We start from the raw sequence: 17,230 nt of genomic DNA on the forward strand, positions 1-17,230 counted from the left end.
TGGGCATGGCACTAGGTAACTCAAGGGGGTGGAAGACCATGAGTGTTGAGGAAGTCCCCCCGCTCTAGGCCACCAGGTAACTCAGGAGGGTGGAAGACCACGAGTGTCGAGGAAGTCCCCCCGCTCTGGGCCCAGGCTAGCCTGAACACTTCTCCCTCCTGAAGGCTGCTGTGTTATACCTTGTGTTTGCTTTTGTTTTGTTACATAGTTTTGCTTTATCCTTTTTGGTGATTCCTTGTAAGTGTTACACAAATAAAATTCTTTTCTGCTTAAAAAAAAAACCACTCTCCTGCTGCCTTCTGGCCATGCTGTATCACAACACACATATCAGGCATATTCTTTACCTGATGTAGCAGTATTTGAAGATTGCTGTAGAGAAACCTTGTAATTTACTCTCGTGTGGCCTCTTCGTGAGATGCCTGTGACAAAATGGGAGCTATTGTCATGCACCCTGCTAAGTATTTTGCATCTGTCCAAAGACAGGCTCTGTAGACTGGATCTCAATGGTCACCAGGAGAGAAGCAGAAAGAGGCCAGTGTCCCTGTTCTCCCCAGTCCGCTCGGGGACAACTTGTCAGAACTTGAGGAACCGCAATGACTGCCCTGGCCACAGCAGCCTCCCCATTCCCCCAGGGGGCTCTGCAAAGATCAGGCACCTAGCTCTGCGCTCTTTAACTGGCTTTGTGGCAACTCCCGCGATAGGCAGGTGTCATTGGGGATCACATGGTGGGTACTGGGCCTTTTCTGATTGGCTAATTAGGTGGGCCGCTTGTTTCTCAGGTTGATGCTCTGGGTTTCCCTGTGACTGAGCTGGCCAGCGATCCAGCTGGGATGCCTGTGTCCCAGGCTGAATTGAGCTCTATCTTGGAATATGAATCATGATGGCTCCTTGGGCCAGCTCTCCTTTTGGCGTGCCAGGAATAAATGCCTGGGGAAGGCGAGTGCTGCTGGCTTAGTGAATGAGGTGAAATTTGCACAGATTTCCAGATGAACTGCAGTGCAGTGAAGCCCATCTGTTTGAGTGGATAGACTGTGGGGAGACTTTAAACTCTAGCATTTTGGCATCAACAGTCAGTAGCAAAATTCGCTCATGTGAGATGCAGTTTTGAATTTCTTCCACTGGTTTGGGGAAGAAAGAAATCCTAGTTCCTTTCAGCGACTTTAAGGGCCTTGGCCTTCACTGTATAGTAACTTTAGAGAGCGTCGTTCATAACTGAATTCTTTGTAAAGCCGAATGAAGTTTACCACCCTGGGCAGCTGGGGGCTGTCAGGCTGTAGCTTTAAACAAGGTGTATTTAGCCAAAAGTGCAGATATGAAATACATGCTAAACCTTGATGGTTTGCTGATGAGTCAGCAGCTCACTAACCTTTTAGCAGAACAAACAAGACACTTCCTATAAGTCATGACTGGCAGGATGTCTTGCTGGCCCTCAGCAAAGCCTCAAGTTGTGCAGCCCACAAGCCCACACAATTGGTCTCACTAGTGAAGGAAAGCCTGACCCCTGTGCCCTAGTCCTGCCCACGTGTTCCCAGAACACCCCCACTCAGCATGGAGGGACAGGTCTGCCAACTCCGTACCACTCAGGGATTTTCCTGTGGCAGGGGAAGGCCATGATGGTAAGTTATGTCAGCTCTTTAACCCCTTAGCACCACAGGAGAAGCATTGAGGATCTGGCCCCAATACTTTAAACAGGGCAATTGCTTTATGCCAGTGACTTACATTAACTCCATGCTCTCGGTGAAGAGCTAGGACAATGGTACTGCAAAGGCAGCCCTCTCTGAATGCAGCATTCTTATGCTGTGGCTGGGATGTCAAACCAACATCGCTGAATGTCTGGTCTCGGTTCAGCTGCTGTGCAACTCCCCAGGTTTTAAGGACTGGACATGCAGGAAATGTTAAGTAGTTTTCTTGCCAGAAAATTGCATATCAGCTACAGAAAACAGAAGGGCTGTTGTTCTGACAGGGGGATGCCTCTGAAGACCTTCAGAGGCTACGGGCTCCCTCAGATGTTGTCTTCCTAAGTCAAAACTGTTTCTTAATAATAAAAGCTTTTTTTTCAGGTGCATCTCTGTCTCCATGGCTGACTCTTTGCCTGGGTTTATGCACCATGAGCAGCTAAACTCTCTCTAGATTGTGTTTTAAATGTTTTGCAAGGAGGGGGGAAGTGTTTTGTCTTCTCTTGCTTCTTTGTGATGTGTAATGGAGGCCTGAAAGGTTTCAAAAAAGTCTCTGGTGCCTTTTGTTGCAGGAGACCTGAAGTAGGAACTTTCTTAGCCCTGAAGTGATAAATGGGGGGATGCTGACTCTTTAACAAAGAGAGATTTACTCCTAGCTCTTTGTTAACAAAAGCAAATACCCCCTGCACCAGAATTTTAAACCTGGTATAGTCCTGCCTGTTCTCCCATCTTCTACAATAGGCTCCAGATTCAGGCCCTGGTATACTTCAGGGGCCCAGAATGAAAGCGCCAGGGCTTGTAGAAAGCCCCACAAACAAGGGATGGAGCAAATATTTCCCTCCCAGCTACAGAATTCTCAGGAGGGAAAGTGAGAGAGCAGGAACTGTTGGGAAATATTTCGTACAAAAGTGACCAGGTGGCAGCACCATGTTTACTTGTGGTTTGTGTCTATACTTACACTGGTCACAGGAAAAGCTTGTTCCCTTAGCAACTGCCCCTACAGGCAGCGGGAAAGCCAGCTTTCCCCTTTGTGTTTGTCCCTAGCAGGAGCTGCCTTCTGCTCCTGAGCGAAGGTTGGGCAAGTAGCTGAACCTGTTTTCTCCTCCCCTCCAAGTTGGGAGAGATTGTGAAGGGTCAGATAGGCTCCTTTTGCTGCAACTGTATTTAAAGGATCATGTGAAGAGGGAATTGGCTTGGAGAAGCTGGAAAAATGGCAGTTTCTGCCCTGATCTCAGGTCTAAGGAGGCCCATTACAGTGCAGTGCAGGCCAGAGGGATGACAGTTCACTGGCCCATGGTTCAAACTGCCATTATAGCCATTCCAGGGGGCATGGGGGAGTGACCCCATCTACAGAAACATTTGCCAAGGGGACACCAACCCCTCTAAACTTCCCCTGACATGGAAAAAACAACCAGCCAAACCAGAGCAGAGCAGCAGGTCACCTTCAGGCCTCTTAGCGACTAGGGACAGAAAGCCCAGGATGAAGAGTGACTCCGATGGAAAAATACATTGCTTGCCCAGAGCCATGAACATGAAGTCAGGACACCAAGGCTGATGAAAGCCAACGGGGCACCCTGTAGGGACACCTGCTTGTTTCCTGTGGAGGCTTGGAAAACTCTACTGCAGTGGTCCCCAAACTCTGGGGTACACCTCCTAGGGGGGCGCGGAGGAACGTTTAGGGGCGTGCAGCAGGGCCCAGGCCAGCTCCCATGTGGGGCAGGGAGGGAGCGTCACCCAGGCCCACTCGGCCTCCAGCCCAGCTCAGACGCCAGTCCCAGCTCCACTCTGGCCCTGCTCCTAACCCAGATGCAGCTTCGCCCTCATTCCCTCTCTGCCCCCGGTCCCAGCTCCGCTCTGCCTCATTCCCTCTCCGCCCCCAGCCCAGCTCCGCCTCATTCCCTCTCCGCCCCCAGCCCAGCTCCACCCTCATTCCCTCTCTGCCCCCAGCCCAGCTCCACCCTCATTCCCTCTCCGCCCCCGGTCCCAGCTCCACCCTCATTCCCTCTCCGCCCCCGGTCCCAGCTCCGCCTCATTCCCTCTCCGCCCCCAGCCCAGCTCCGCCTCATTCCCTCTCTGCCCCCAGCCCAGCTCTGCCTCATTCCCTCTCCGCCCCCGGCCCAGCTCCACCCTCATTCCCTCTCCGCCCCCAGCCCAGCTCCACCCTCATTCCCTCTCTGCCCCCAGCCCAGCTCTGCCTCATTCCCTCTCTGCCCCCAGCCCAGCTCCACCCTCATTCCCTCTCCGCCCCCAGCCCAGCTCCACCCTCATTCCCTCTCTGCCCCCAGCCCAGCTCCACCCTCATTCCCTCTCTGCCCCCAGCCCAGCTCCACCCTCATTCCCTCTCCGCCCCCGGTCCCAGCTCTGCCTCATTCCCTCTCCGCCCCCAGCCCAGCTCTGCCTCATTCCCTCTCTGCCCCCGGCCCAGCTCCACCCTCATTCCCTCTCCGCCCCCAGCCCAGCTCCACCCTCATTCCCTCTCCGCCCCCAGCCCAGCTCCACCCTCATTCCCTCTCCGCCCCCAGCCCAGCTCCGCCTCATTCCCTCTCCGCCCCCAGCCCAGCTCCACCCTCATTCCCTCTCCGCCCCCAGCCCAGCTCCACCCTCATTCCCTCTCCGCCCCCAGCCCAGCTCCACCCTCATTCCCTCTCCGCCCCCAGCCCAGCTCCGCCTCATTCCCTCTCCGCCCCCAGCCCAGCTCCGCCTCATTCCCTCTCCGCCCCCAGCCCAGCTCCACCCTCATTCCCTCTCCGCCCCCAGCCCAGCTCCGCCTCATTCCCTCTCCGCCCCCAGCCCAGCTCCGCCTCATTCCCTCTCTGCCCCCAGCCCAGCTCCACCCTCATTCCCTCTCCGCCCCCGGCCCAGCTCCACCCTCATTCCCTCTCCGCCCCCAGCCCAGCTCTGCCTCATTCCCTCTCCGCCCCCAGCCCAGCTCCACCCTCATTCCCTCTCTGCCCCCAGCCCAGCTCCGCCTCATTCCCTCTCCGCCCCCAGCCCAGCTCCACCCTCATTCCCTCTCCGCCCCCGGTCCCAGCTCCACCCTCATTCCCTCTCCGCCCCCGGTCCCAGCTCCGCCTCATTCCCTCTCCGCCCCCAGCCCAGCTCCACCCTCATTCCCTCTCCGCCCCCGGTCCCAGCTCCACCCTCATTCCCTCTCCGCCCCCGGTCCCAGCTCCGCCTCATTCCCTCTCTGCCCCCAGCCCAGCTCTGCCTCATTCCCTCTCTGCCCCCGGTCCCAGCTCCACCCTCATTCCCTCTCTGCCCCCAGCCCAGCTCCACCCTCATTCCCTCTCCGCCCCCAGCCCAGCTCCACCCTCATTCCCTCTCTGCCCCCGGTCCCAGCTCCACCCTCATTCCCTCTCTGCCCCCAGCCCAGCTCCACCCTCATTCCCTCTCCGCCCCCAGCCCAGCTCCGCCTCATTCCCTCTCTGCCCCCAGCCCAGCTCCGCCTCATTCCCTCTCCGCCCCCAGCCCAGCTCCACCCTCATTCCCTCTCCGCCCCCAGCCCAGCTCTGCCTCATTCCCTCTCCGCCCCCAGCCCAGCTCCACCCTCATTCCCTCTCCGCCCCCAGCCCAGCTCCACCCTCATTCCCTCTCCGCCCCCAGCCCAGCTCCGCCTCATTCCCTCTCCGCCCCCGGCCCAGCTCCACCCTCATTCCCTCTCCGCCCCCAGCCCAGCTCTGCCTCATTCCCTCTCCGCCCCCAGCCCAGCTCTGCCTCATTCCCTCTCTGCCCCCGGTCCCAGCTCCACCCTCATTCCCTCTCCGCCCCCAGCCCAGCTCCACCCTCATTCCCTCTCCGCCCCCGGCCCAGCTCCACCCTCATTCCCTCTCTGCCCCCGGCCCAGCTCCACCCTCATTCCCTCTCTGCCCCCAGCCCAGCTCCACCCTCATTCCCTCTCCGCCCCCAGCCCAGCTCCACCCTCATTCCCTCTCCGCCCCCAGCCCAGCTCCGCCTCATTCCCTCTCCGCCCCCAGCCCAGCTCCACCCTCATTCCCTCTCCGCCCGCAGCCCAGCTCTGCCTCATTCCCTCTCTGCCCCCAGCCCAGCTCCACCCTCATTCCCTCTCCGCCCCCAGCCCAGCTCCGCCTCATTCCCTCTCTGCCCCCGGTCCCAGCTCCACCCTCATTCCCTCTCCGCCCCCAGCCCAGCTCCACCCTCATTCCCTCTCCGCCCCCAGCCCAGCTCTGCCTCATTCCCTCTCCGCCCCCAGCCCAGCTCCGCCTCATTCCCTCTCCGCCCCCAGCCCAGCTCCACCCTCATTCCCTCTCCGCCCCCAGCCCAGCTCCGCCTCATTCCCTCTCCGCCCCCAGCCCAGCTCCGCCTCATTCCCTCTCTGCCCCCAGCCCAGCTCCACCCTCATTCCCTCTCCGCCCCCGGCCCAGCTCCACCCTCATTCCCTCTCCGCCCCCAGCCCAGCTCTGCCTCATTCCCTCTCCGCCCCCAGCCCAGCTCCACCCTCATTCCCTCTCTGCCCCCAGCCCAGCTCCGCCTCATTCCCTCTCCGCCCCCAGCCCAGCTCCACCCTCATTCCCTCTCCGCCCCCGGTCCCAGCTCCACCCTCATTCCCTCTCCGCCCCCGGTCCCAGCTCCGCCTCATTCCCTCTCCGCCCCCAGCCCAGCTCCACCCTCATTCCCTCTCCGCCCCCGGTCCCAGCTCCACCCTCATTCCCTCTCCGCCCCCGGTCCCAGCTCCGCCTCATTCCCTCTCTGCCCCCAGCCCAGCTCTGCCTCATTCCCTCTCTGCCCCCGGTCCCAGCTCCACCCTCATTCCCTCTCTGCCCCCAGCCCAGCTCCACCCTCATTCCCTCTCCGCCCCCAGCCCAGCTCCACCCTCATTCCCTCTCTGCCCCCGGTCCCAGCTCCACCCTCATTCCCTCTCTGCCCCCAGCCCAGCTCCACCCTCATTCCCTCTCCGCCCCCAGCCCAGCTCCGCCTCATTCCCTCTCTGCCCCCAGCCCAGCTCCGCCTCATTCCCTCTCCGCCCCCAGCCCAGCTCCACCCTCATTCCCTCTCCGCCCCCAGCCCAGCTCTGCCTCATTCCCTCTCCGCCCCCAGCCCAGCTCCACCCTCATTCCCTCTCCGCCCCCAGCCCAGCTCCACCCTCATTCCCTCTCCGCCCCCAGCCCAGCTCCGCCTCATTCCCTCTCCGCCCCCGGCCCAGCTCCACCCTCATTCCCTCTCCGCCCCCAGCCCAGCTCTGCCTCATTCCCTCTCCGCCCCCAGCCCAGCTCTGCCTCATTCCCTCTCTGCCCCCGGTCCCAGCTCCACCCTCATTCCCTCTCCGCCCCCAGCCCAGCTCCACCCTCATTCCCTCTCCGCCCCCGGCCCAGCTCCACCCTCATTCCCTCTCTGCCCCCGGCCCAGCTCCACCCTCATTCCCTCTCTGCCCCCAGCCCAGCTCCACCCTCATTCCCTCTCCGCCCCCGGCCCAGCTCCACCCTCATTCCCTCTCTGCCCCCAGCCCAGCTCCGCCTCATTCCCTCTCCGCCCCCAGCCCAGCTCCACCCTCATTCCCTCTCCGCCCCCAGCCCAGCTCTGCCTCATTCCCTCTCCGCCCCCAGCCCAGCTCTGCCTCATTCCCTCTCCGCCCCCAGCCCAGCTCCGCCTCATTCCCTCTCCGCCCCCAGCCCAGCTCCGCCTCATTCCCTCTCCGCCCCCAGCCCAGCTCCGCCTCATTCCCTCTCCGCCCCCAGCCCAGCTCCGCCTCATTCCCTCTCCGCCCCCAGCCCAGCTCCACCCTCATTCCCTCTCCGCCCCCAGCCCAGCTCCGCCTCATTCCCTCTCCGCCCCCAGCCCAGCTCCACCCTCATTCCCTCTCCGCCCCCAGCCCAGCTCCGCCTCATTCCCTCTCCGCCCCCAGCCCAGCTCCACCCTCATTCCCTCTCCGCCCCCAGCCCAGCTCCGCCTCATTCCCTCTCCGCCCCCAGCCCAGCTCTGCCTCTAGCCCCAGCTCCTCTGCCACCCCCAGTCCTGCCCCCAGCTCCACCTGCAGCCCACACTCCTCTGCTGAGGCTGCCTTGGTGGTGCAGTCATGGAGGGGCAGTGCGGACAGATTCCATTACTGGTAAGGGGCGGGGGGCACAACAGGAAAAGTTTGGGCACCGCTGCGCTGCAGCTTCCTGGCTTAGGAAAACAATCCAACCCTGCAGATTTCAGCAACAGCCACCTGCCATTTTGGGAAGAAAACCAGCCCAGGGGAAGAACAATGCACCCTCAGGGTTTGGGCCAGTTCTAGCATTGAGCCACCAGGGCTAACACCCAATGGCCAGGGTTTGACCTTCTGTTATGGCCACCAATGAGACCATCCCCTTCCCTCAAATACCTCCAGCACATCACACGGCCACAGGAAGAGTACGGAAGAGGAAACATCAGCTTCCTTTCCACTTCTGAATGTGAACAAAACAGGCAGGACTGGATGCACAGGGCAGGGCTTCTGGTTTGTGTGTTCTGGGGGAACAGAGGAAATGGTGAGATTCTGGAGCAAGAAGGATCCTGGCCACACACCTGAATCCTACTCAGGCTGTGGGTGAGACGCTGCTAAGTGGATTGGTGCCATGTAGTAGTTATCACATTGGCCTTCTCAAACATGGTGCTTTTAGCTATTCCTCAGGGCATGGCCAGAACTTTATCTTTGGGCATTGCCATGTTGTGTTTTGCTGGCTCCTCACTTGAGCCATGGAAAATGTGGGACTTCTGTTCCCATTATTCCACTAGCACTGGCTTTGTAGCTCCATTCTCAGCCCTGGTTCCCAACCGCAGGTCCTTGGGGGAGGTGCAGACAGGTCCCACTACAGGTAAAGGGGACATAATGGAAAAAGTTTGGGGATCACTGGTTTAAGGCCAGAAGGGAGCACCAGATCCTCTTGTCAGACCTTCTGTATGTCACAGGCCACCATCACCATCCAACACCTGCACACTCAACACAACAACCAAAATTAGTCTTGAGCTGGTTTATCAATTATTTGTCAAGAGGGACCCTAAATATATTGATCCCGGATCTTTTTGCTGCTGTTAACTCTGTGACAGAAGCATTACATATATGTAAGCAGGGTCTGAATGAGCTCTTCCCTGCCATCTAGTGATGAACTGGGCAGAAGATCTCCAGAGCAGACTGAAAGACACGTATTTTCCCTAGGTGATCAGCACCTATACCTGCTTTACCAAAGTGATCAGTTTTGGTTGTTTGGGGTTAAAATTCGCTTTACTACTGAATACAGGTTAATGAAATGTTGTTATTCTTATTATATGAATAAAGGGTAGGAGAACTGTATTTGGCATGTCCTGATTGAGGTGGGTTTGACCCTAAGCACCCCTGCATTCACACCCACACACTTTGTGAGGTATCATTTGAAAACAAATAACTCACTGGTCATTGACATTCCTGCACAATGTATGTTTGTGATGTGTACTAGGAGTTTTGGGTGTGTATTAGAATTGTGACTAAAATGTGTTTAAATCATGATAAACGGGCCTGTCCTAGATAAAGGAATGTGTTTGCTTCGCTGACCAGCGGCCTGCTCGTCAGGCAGAGACAATGCAGGTCCAGTTGTATATCAAGTGAACAAAGCTATCAAGCTAACAAGTGGGGGAGACAGCATGGCGTCTACACCCAGCAGGAGAGAGAAGCTTGGTCTAGGTTTTACTTTTCAAAGGTTTACTGGTCTATACAGATGCGGTGCTGAACCTCAAGTGATAAGCAATTGAATCAACTGACTGTATACAGCATTTCTGTATTATAAAATTGGATAGAGTTAGGTCTTTTCTGAAAGCTAACAGCACACTACTGATTAATATTGTGAAGGGTCTGTAGTAACACTATAGAAGAAAACATGGATATTATGATATTAACGATATTATGATTTAAAGTCTGTGGCCAAACAGGGAGAAACAGGTTCCCTCCCAGAGAGGAGAGAAGGCAGCTATCTACCTGTCTCCAATCAGATTAATCAAAGTGTGACCAAAAATGATGGAAGCCCCATTTACATAAAATCAGCAAGAGGATGGGAAGGCCACAGGAAGGGAAGAACAGCATGAGGTCATCCTGCTTCTTGAAACAAAGTCATTGAACTCTGAAAAATATAAGCAAAGACAGCAGCCATCTTTGGCATCCATCACTAGACAGACACAAGGGAACAGAGCTCTTGCAAGCTGAGAAAGATGGGTCCTTCAACCAAAGTGGGGATAGGAGGATAGAAGTCTCTGGGAACTGACTATAGGTGAGAAAAAACATCTTGAACAAAGCCAGTACCTTGCTAGATTAAGTTTTAAACTTTTAGATGCTTGTTTTCACTTTCGTTTGGTTGTAACCATTTCTAACTTTATTCCTTTTACTTGGCATCCCGTAACCTACTGTCCTGTTGTTAATAAATTTGCTTTATTTTACTATAAACCAGCTCAGTGCTGTGTTTGCGGGGATAGGTGTATTCACCCCAGTTAAGTGAATAATCTGTAATGTGCTTTTGTGTTTTTAGAGGACCAAACAAGCCTCATTATTTCTCTGAACTGTCCAGGAGAGGGCTGGACATTGCAGAGCTCACAGTTCTGGGAAAATCCAGGACCAGGAGTGCGTTAGGGTCACCTTGCTGGTTGTAACCAAGGCTGGTGGAAGGCAGAGTGGGGCTGTAGACAGTCTGTGGGGGTCAGAGGTACTGAACCAGGGCTGTCTAGTACATAGGCACTCAGGCCTGGTCTACACTACGAGTTGAGGTCGAATTTAGCAGCGTTACCTCGATTTAACTGTGCACCTGTCCAAACGACGAAGCCCTTTTTTTTTACTTAAAGGGCTCTTAAAATCGATTTCTTTACTCCACCCCCAACAAGGGGATTAGCGCTGAAATCGGCCTTGCTGGGTCAAATTTGGGGTAATGTGGATGCAATTCAATGGTATTGGCCTCTGGGAGCTATCCCAGAGTGCTCAGTTGTGACCGCTCTGGACAGGACTCTCAACTCAGATGCACTGGCCAAGTAGACAGGAAAAGGCACGCGAATTTTTGAATCTCATTTCCTGTTTGGCCAGCATGGCGAGCTCACCTGCACAGGTCACCATGCAGAGCTCATCATCACAGGAGACCATGCAGTCCCAGAATCGCCGAAGAGCTCCAGCACGGACCGAACGGGAGGTACGGGATCTGATCGCTGTATAGGGTGATGAATCTGTGCTGGCAGAACTCCATTCGAAAAGATGTGTAACCCTTCTGCCAATCAGAGTTGGCAGCAACAAGGGTCGGGTTCAGTATCTAGGGGTTCCATTCCAATAACACAATGCAAAACCAGCTCGAGCCCCCACCCAGTGACCTGGGACAAATATATACCACCCCGCTGGGTGCCTCTAAGAGGCAATACTTCCCCTCTCACAAGCACAGAGTCTGAGTGTAGCAAAAAGCCTTTTAATAACAGAGAGAAACAATGTGGCATTATGTTGGGGAAACACCACCAACAGGATTCATAACACAACCCATGAGCAAAAACCCACCCCAAGCAAATTGGGGCGTGTCCTTTCCCTTGGGTTCTTGAGTCCAGCAACCCCAAATCACCCAAAGTCCCAAAAGTCCAATGGCCCAGAAGTCTCTGTCCCTGGTCAGGGCAGCCCCAGAGTTCGAAAGTTTATCTGCGGAGCTTTACCTCCCAACCTGGGTGGAGATGGGCGGGGGAGAAGAGGTAAGAGGCACCTTACATGATCTGAAGCTGACCGCCCCACAGCTCCATAGGGCTTCGCTTCGCTCTGCTCCACCAGCCGGTCTACAAACTGCTCCGATCAGCATCCCACAAGCAGCTCCCGCTGTCCCATGAACTGCTCCACTAGCCAGACCATGAACTGCTCCGCTCCGCGTCCCCCAGGCAGCTCCCGCCGTCCCATGAACTGCTCCACCAGCCGGTCCAGAAGCCGCTCCAGCCGTCCCGCAAACTGCTCCACCCTAGATCTCCAGGCTCCCCCACTACTTACCACAGCGCTCAGTGATTTCAGCTCTTAGTCAGTTTTTAGCTCTTTTGTGATTTCAGCTTGTAGTAAGGGAGCCTCAGCGCTGGTGCATCTTTAGCCCAAAGTGAATTCAGCTCAGCAGCCTGTAACTAGCCTCCTAATGGAATCAACATTAGCTCTGAGATTCCACAGTGGAGAGAGGAGGAAGTGCAATTAGCACGTAAGGCCCTCACCAGGCAGCCCGTGCCACCAAGTATAAATACCTGTCCCCAGCCTCTCTCACTTCACAGAGTTTTGGAACCCATGTCCCTTGCCTAGTGAGTGCTACTTAGTTGATGGCGAATCCCTCCATCATAACAAAAGGCCACGTACAGTTCCAAGCACAGTTCCCATAATCAGGGTAATAACAATTTATTCTTGACTCTGCTTACAGATGAAATGCCAAAATATTTGAAAAAAATCTCCAATGGCATGAAGGACAGAGGCTATAACAGGGACCCGCAGCAGTGCTGTGTGAAAATTAAGGAGTTCAGGCAGGCCTACCAAAAAACCAGAGAGGCAAACGGCCGCTCCAGTTCAGAGTCCCAGACATGCTGCTTCTATGATGAGCTGCATGCCATTCTAGGGGTGCAGCCACCACTACCCCAACCCTGTGCTTTGACTCCATCCGAGGAGTGGAAAACAACACAGAAGCGGGTTTTGTGAGTGAGGAAGATGATGAGGAGGAGGAGGTTGTAGATAGCTTACAGCAAGGAAGTGGAGAAACTGGTTTCCCCAACAGCCAGGATCTGTTTATCACCCTGGACCTGGACCCAGTACCCCCTGAACCCACCCAAGGCGGGTTCCCCGACCCTGAAGGCGGAGAAGGGACCTCTCATGAGTGTACCTTTGTAAATATTATACATGGTTTAAAAGCAAGTGTGTTTAATGATTAATTTGCCCTGGCATTTGTGGCCAGTACAGCTACTGGAAAGGTCTGTTAACGTGTCCGGGGATGGAGTGGAAATTCTCCAGGGAGGTCTCCGTAAAGCTCTCCTGGATGTACTCACAAAGCCTTTGCAAAAGGTTTCTGGGGAGGGAAGCCTTATTCTGTCCTCCATGGTAGGACACTTTACCACACCAGGCCAGTAGACCATAGTTGGGAATCGTTGCAGAACAAAGCATTGCAGCATATGGTCCCAGTGTTTGCTGGCATTCAAACAACATCGGTTCTTTATCTCTCTGTGTTACCCTCAGGAGAGTGATATCATTCATGGTCACCTGGTTGAAATAGGGTGGTTTTAGTAATCAGACATTCAGAGGTGCCCGTTCCTGCTGGGCTGTTTGCCTGTGGCTGAACAGAAATCTTCCCTGCTGTTAGCCACGCAGTGTGGGGAGGGGTGAAGCCATCATCCCAGAAATTGTGTGTGTGCGTGCGGGTGGCAGGGTGGGGGGTTAGTTGGGTTTCTGCTGCACGTTAACCTGGAAAGCACAGCCCCTCCTTTTAAATTGCCAGCCCATTTTAAATGGCCAACCCAACGGCTACTTCATAAGGGAAATGAGGGCACTGCTGTTTGAAACCATTCCCACATTATGAAGGTTAAAGAAGCCAAAAGACTGTGGCTGCCTGCAAGCCAAATTCTGCTGCCTGGCCCTGCGTGAGTGATCTCTCATGCCAAACCAGCATACCCTCAATAAGAGGGAAAATGCAATCTTGTAATGAAAGCATGTGTGCTATGTAATGTTAACAGCAAGGTTTACCCTGAAAGAGTGTACCAATTGTTCTATAAAATGTGTCTTTTTAACTACCACTCTCCCTTTTTTTCCTCCACCAGCTGCATATGTTTCTCCTTCCCAGAGGCTAGCAAACATTAGAAGGCAAAAAAAACGCACTCACGATGAAATGTTCTCTGACCTCATGACCAATGCTCAGGCTGCTGGAGGATCAAACTCATATGCTCCAGTGTATGGTTGAGCTGCAGGAAAGGCAGCAGGACCACAGACCACTGCTACAGCCCCTGTGTAACCAACCACCCTCCTCCCCAAGTTCCATAGCCTCCTCACCCAGACGCCCAAGAACGCGGTGCGGGGCGCATCCGGCCACTCCACCCCAGAGGATTGCCCAAGCAACAGAAGGCTGGCATTCAATAAGTTTTAAAGTTTTAAAGTGCTGTGTGGCCTTGTCCTTCCCTCCTCCACCACCCCACCCAGTGCTTCCCTCCTCCACCACCCCTCCCGGGTTACCTTGGCAGTTATTCCCCTATTTGTGTGATGAATAAATAAAGAATGTATGAATGAGAAGCAACAATGACTTTATTGCCTCTTCAAGCAGTGATCGAAGGGGGGAGGAGAGGGTGCTTAGCTTACAGGAAAGTAGAGTGAAACCGGGGGCGGGGTGGGATTTCCGTCAAGGAGAAACAAACAGAACTTTCACACCGTAGCCTGGCCATTCCTGAAACTGGTTTTCAAAGCTTCTCTGATGCGTACCCTGCCCTCCTGTACTCTTCTAATCGCCCTGGTGTCTGGCTGCATGTAATCAGCAGCCAGGCGATTTGCCTCAACCTCCCACCCCACCATAAACGTCTCCCCCTTACTCTCACAGATATTGTGGAGCGCACAGCAAGCAGTAATAACAATGGGAATATCGGTTTCGCTGAGGTCTAACTGAGTCAGTAAACTTTGCCAGTGCGCTTTTAAACGCCCAAATCCACATTCTACCACCTTTCTGCACTTGCTCAGCCTATAGTTGAACGGCTCCTGACTACTCTCCAGGCTGCCTGTGTATGGCTTCATGAGCCATGGCACTAAGGGGTGGGCTAGGTCCCCAAGGATAACTATAGGCATTTCAACTTCCCCAGTGGTTATATTCTGGTCTGGAAAGTAAGTCCCTTGCTGCAGCTGTTGAAACAGACCAGAGTTCCTGCAGATGCGAGCATCACTTACCTTTCCTAACCATCCCACGTTGATGTTGGTGAAACGTCCCTTGTGATCCACCAGTGCTGGCAGCACCATTGAAAAGTATCCCTTTCGGTTTATGTACTCGCTGCCTTGGTGCTCTGGTGCCAAGATAGGGATATGTGCTCCGTCTATCGCCCCACCACAGTTAGGGAATCCCATTGCAGCAAAGCCATCCACTATGACCTGCACGTTTCCCAGGGTCACTACCCTTGATATCAGCAGCTCAGTGACAGCGTTGGCTACTTGCATCACAGCAGCTCCCACAGTAGATTTGCCCACTCCAAATTGATTCCCGACTGACCGGTAGCTGTTTGGCATTGCAAGCTTCCTCAGGGCTATCGTCACTAGCTTCTCAACTGTGAGGGCTGCTCTCATCTTGGTATTCCTGCTCTTCAGGGCAGGGGAAAGCAAGTCACAAAGTTCCATGAAAGTGCCCTTACACATGCGAAAGTTTCCCGGGCCCAGAATTGGTGTTCCACGCCATGAACCTGCCCAGTTGACACCATGATGTGCACATTGCAGGGGCCCGTACTTTGTGAAAAGTCTATGTCCATGTTCTCATCACTCTCGTCACTGCGCTGCAGTTGCCTCCTCCTTGCCTGGTTTAGCTTTTCTTGCAGGTTATGGTTCTACGTATCCTGCTTGATAACGTGTGCAGTGTTTATAGTGCTCATAAATGCCACGGTGATCTGAGTGGGCTCCATGTTCCCAGTGCTATGGCGTCTGTGCTGAAAAAAGGTGCAAAACGATTGTCTGCCGTTGCTCTGATGGAGGAAGGGGTGACTGACAACATGGCTTACACGGTTGGCTTACAGGAATTAAAATCAACAAAGGGGGTGGCTTTGCATCAAGGAGAAACAGAATGGCCCCCTCAAGGATAGAACTCAAAACCCTGGGTTTAGCAGGCCGTTGATTTCGCGGAGGGAGGGAGGAGAAAATGAATACAAAACAAATCTGGTCTATTTCTTGTTTTGATCCACTTCATCTATCTTTATACATCTTGCTGACAGCAGACGGTGCAGTATGACTGCTGGCCATCGTCGTTTCCTGGCTGCTGGGCAGAAGACCGTGCAGTACGACTGCCGGCAGGACTGAATCGCCATGAGATGAAACTTAAAAGGGAAATGACCTGGCTGAGTCACTCCTATGTTTGCCCAGGCACCCCTGACCGACCTCACCGAGGTTAGCTAAAAGGGCACCCTGGAGTACAGCAACGATGGCTACCAATCATACTGCAATGTCTGCTGCCAAAAGGCAATGAGCTGCTGCTGTGTAGCAATGCAGTACCATGTCTGCCAGCACCCAGGAGACATACGGTGACAGTGAGCTGAGCAGGCTCCATGCTTGCCATGGTATGGCGTCTGCATGGGTAACCCAGGAAAAAAGGCATGAAACAATTGTCTGCCTTTGCTTTCACAGAGGGAGGGAGGGAAGGGATGCCTGACGATATTTACCCAGAACCACCCGCGACAATGTTTCTGCCTCATCAGGCATTGGGATTTCTACCCAGAATTCAAATGGGCAGCAGAGACTGCGGGAACTGTGGGATAGCTACCCACAGTGCAATGCTCCAGAAGTCGACTGTTGCCTCGGTACTGTGGATGCACTCTGCCAACTAAACGCACTTAGAGCATTTGTGTGGGGACATACACTGTATAAAAACGCTTTCTACAAAACCGACTTCTATAAATTCGACCTAATTTCATAGTGTAGACATAGCAGACTGTGACCTGCAGAATTGTGGGATGGTTGTGAACATCCCACAGGGGAGCTACAGCAACAAAGCACTGTGAAGCACCCAGGATTGCAGGGCAAGTGGTAGAAAAACCCCTCACTGGTCTGGACTGCACCCTGAACTCCATGACAGGGAGTCACCCAAAATTGAGACTCACTTGCAAAGCAGGGGGTAGTGATGTCAGATCCAAGTGAAAGTCAGAGGGGTTGAAAATAGGTTTTCCTAGGTGGTGGTACGGCTCTGTTTAAATGGCCCTACAAGCCATTTGATGTGATATAAGAATGGCCATACTGGTTCAGACCAATGATCCATCTAGCCCAACATCCTGTCTTTGCCACCAGCCAGTGCTAGATCCTTTAGAGGGAATGAATAGAATAGGGCAGTTATCAAGTGATCCATCCCCTGTTGTCCAGTCCTAGCTTCTGGCAGTTGGAGGCTTAGGAATGCTCAGAGCATGGGGTTGCATCCCTGACCAGCTTGGCTAATAGCCATTGAAGGATCTGTCCTCCGTGAATTTACCTAATTCTTTTTTAATCCAGTTATACTATGGCCTTTGCAGCATTCCCTGGTCACAAGTTCTGCAGGCTGACTGAGCACTGTGTAAAGAATTACTTCCTCTTGTTTGTTTTAAACCTGCTGCCTATTAATTTCATCCGGTGATCCCTGGTTCTGATGTTGTGTGAAGGGGTAAATAACACTCCCCTGTTCACTGTCTCCGCACCCATCACGATTTTCTAGACCTCTGTCGTATCCCCCCTTAGTCCTCTCTTTTCTAAGATGAACAGCCCCAGTCTTTTAAATCCCTCTTCATTTAGAAGCTGTTCCGTACCCTTCATCACTTTTCTTGCCCTTCTCTGGACCTTTTCCAACTCTGATATATCTTTTTTGAGATGGGGTGACCAGAACTGCACGCAGTGTACAAGGTGTGGGCGCACCATGGATTTATATAGTGGTATTATGATA

The 17,230-nt window shown here is 54.2% G+C and overlaps 1 long non-coding RNA gene across 1 annotated transcript; it reads left to right on the forward strand.

The window, feature by feature from the left end:
* Positions 1-1,536: 1,536 nt before the first annotated feature.
* On the forward strand, positions 1,537-13,824 carry LOC311530038. The gene is made up of 3 exons (XR_014713901.1): positions 1,537-1,616; positions 10,693-10,795; positions 13,410-13,824. It is a non-coding gene; the product is annotated as an uncharacterized lncRNA (long non-coding RNA).
* Positions 13,825-17,230: the final 3,406 nt, after the last annotated feature.

This window comes from Lepidochelys olivacea (genome assembly GCF_965140295.1).
Source record: "Lepidochelys olivacea isolate rLepOli2 genome assembly, chromosome: 13".
NCBI lineage: Eukaryota > Metazoa > Chordata > Testudines > Cheloniidae > Lepidochelys > Lepidochelys olivacea.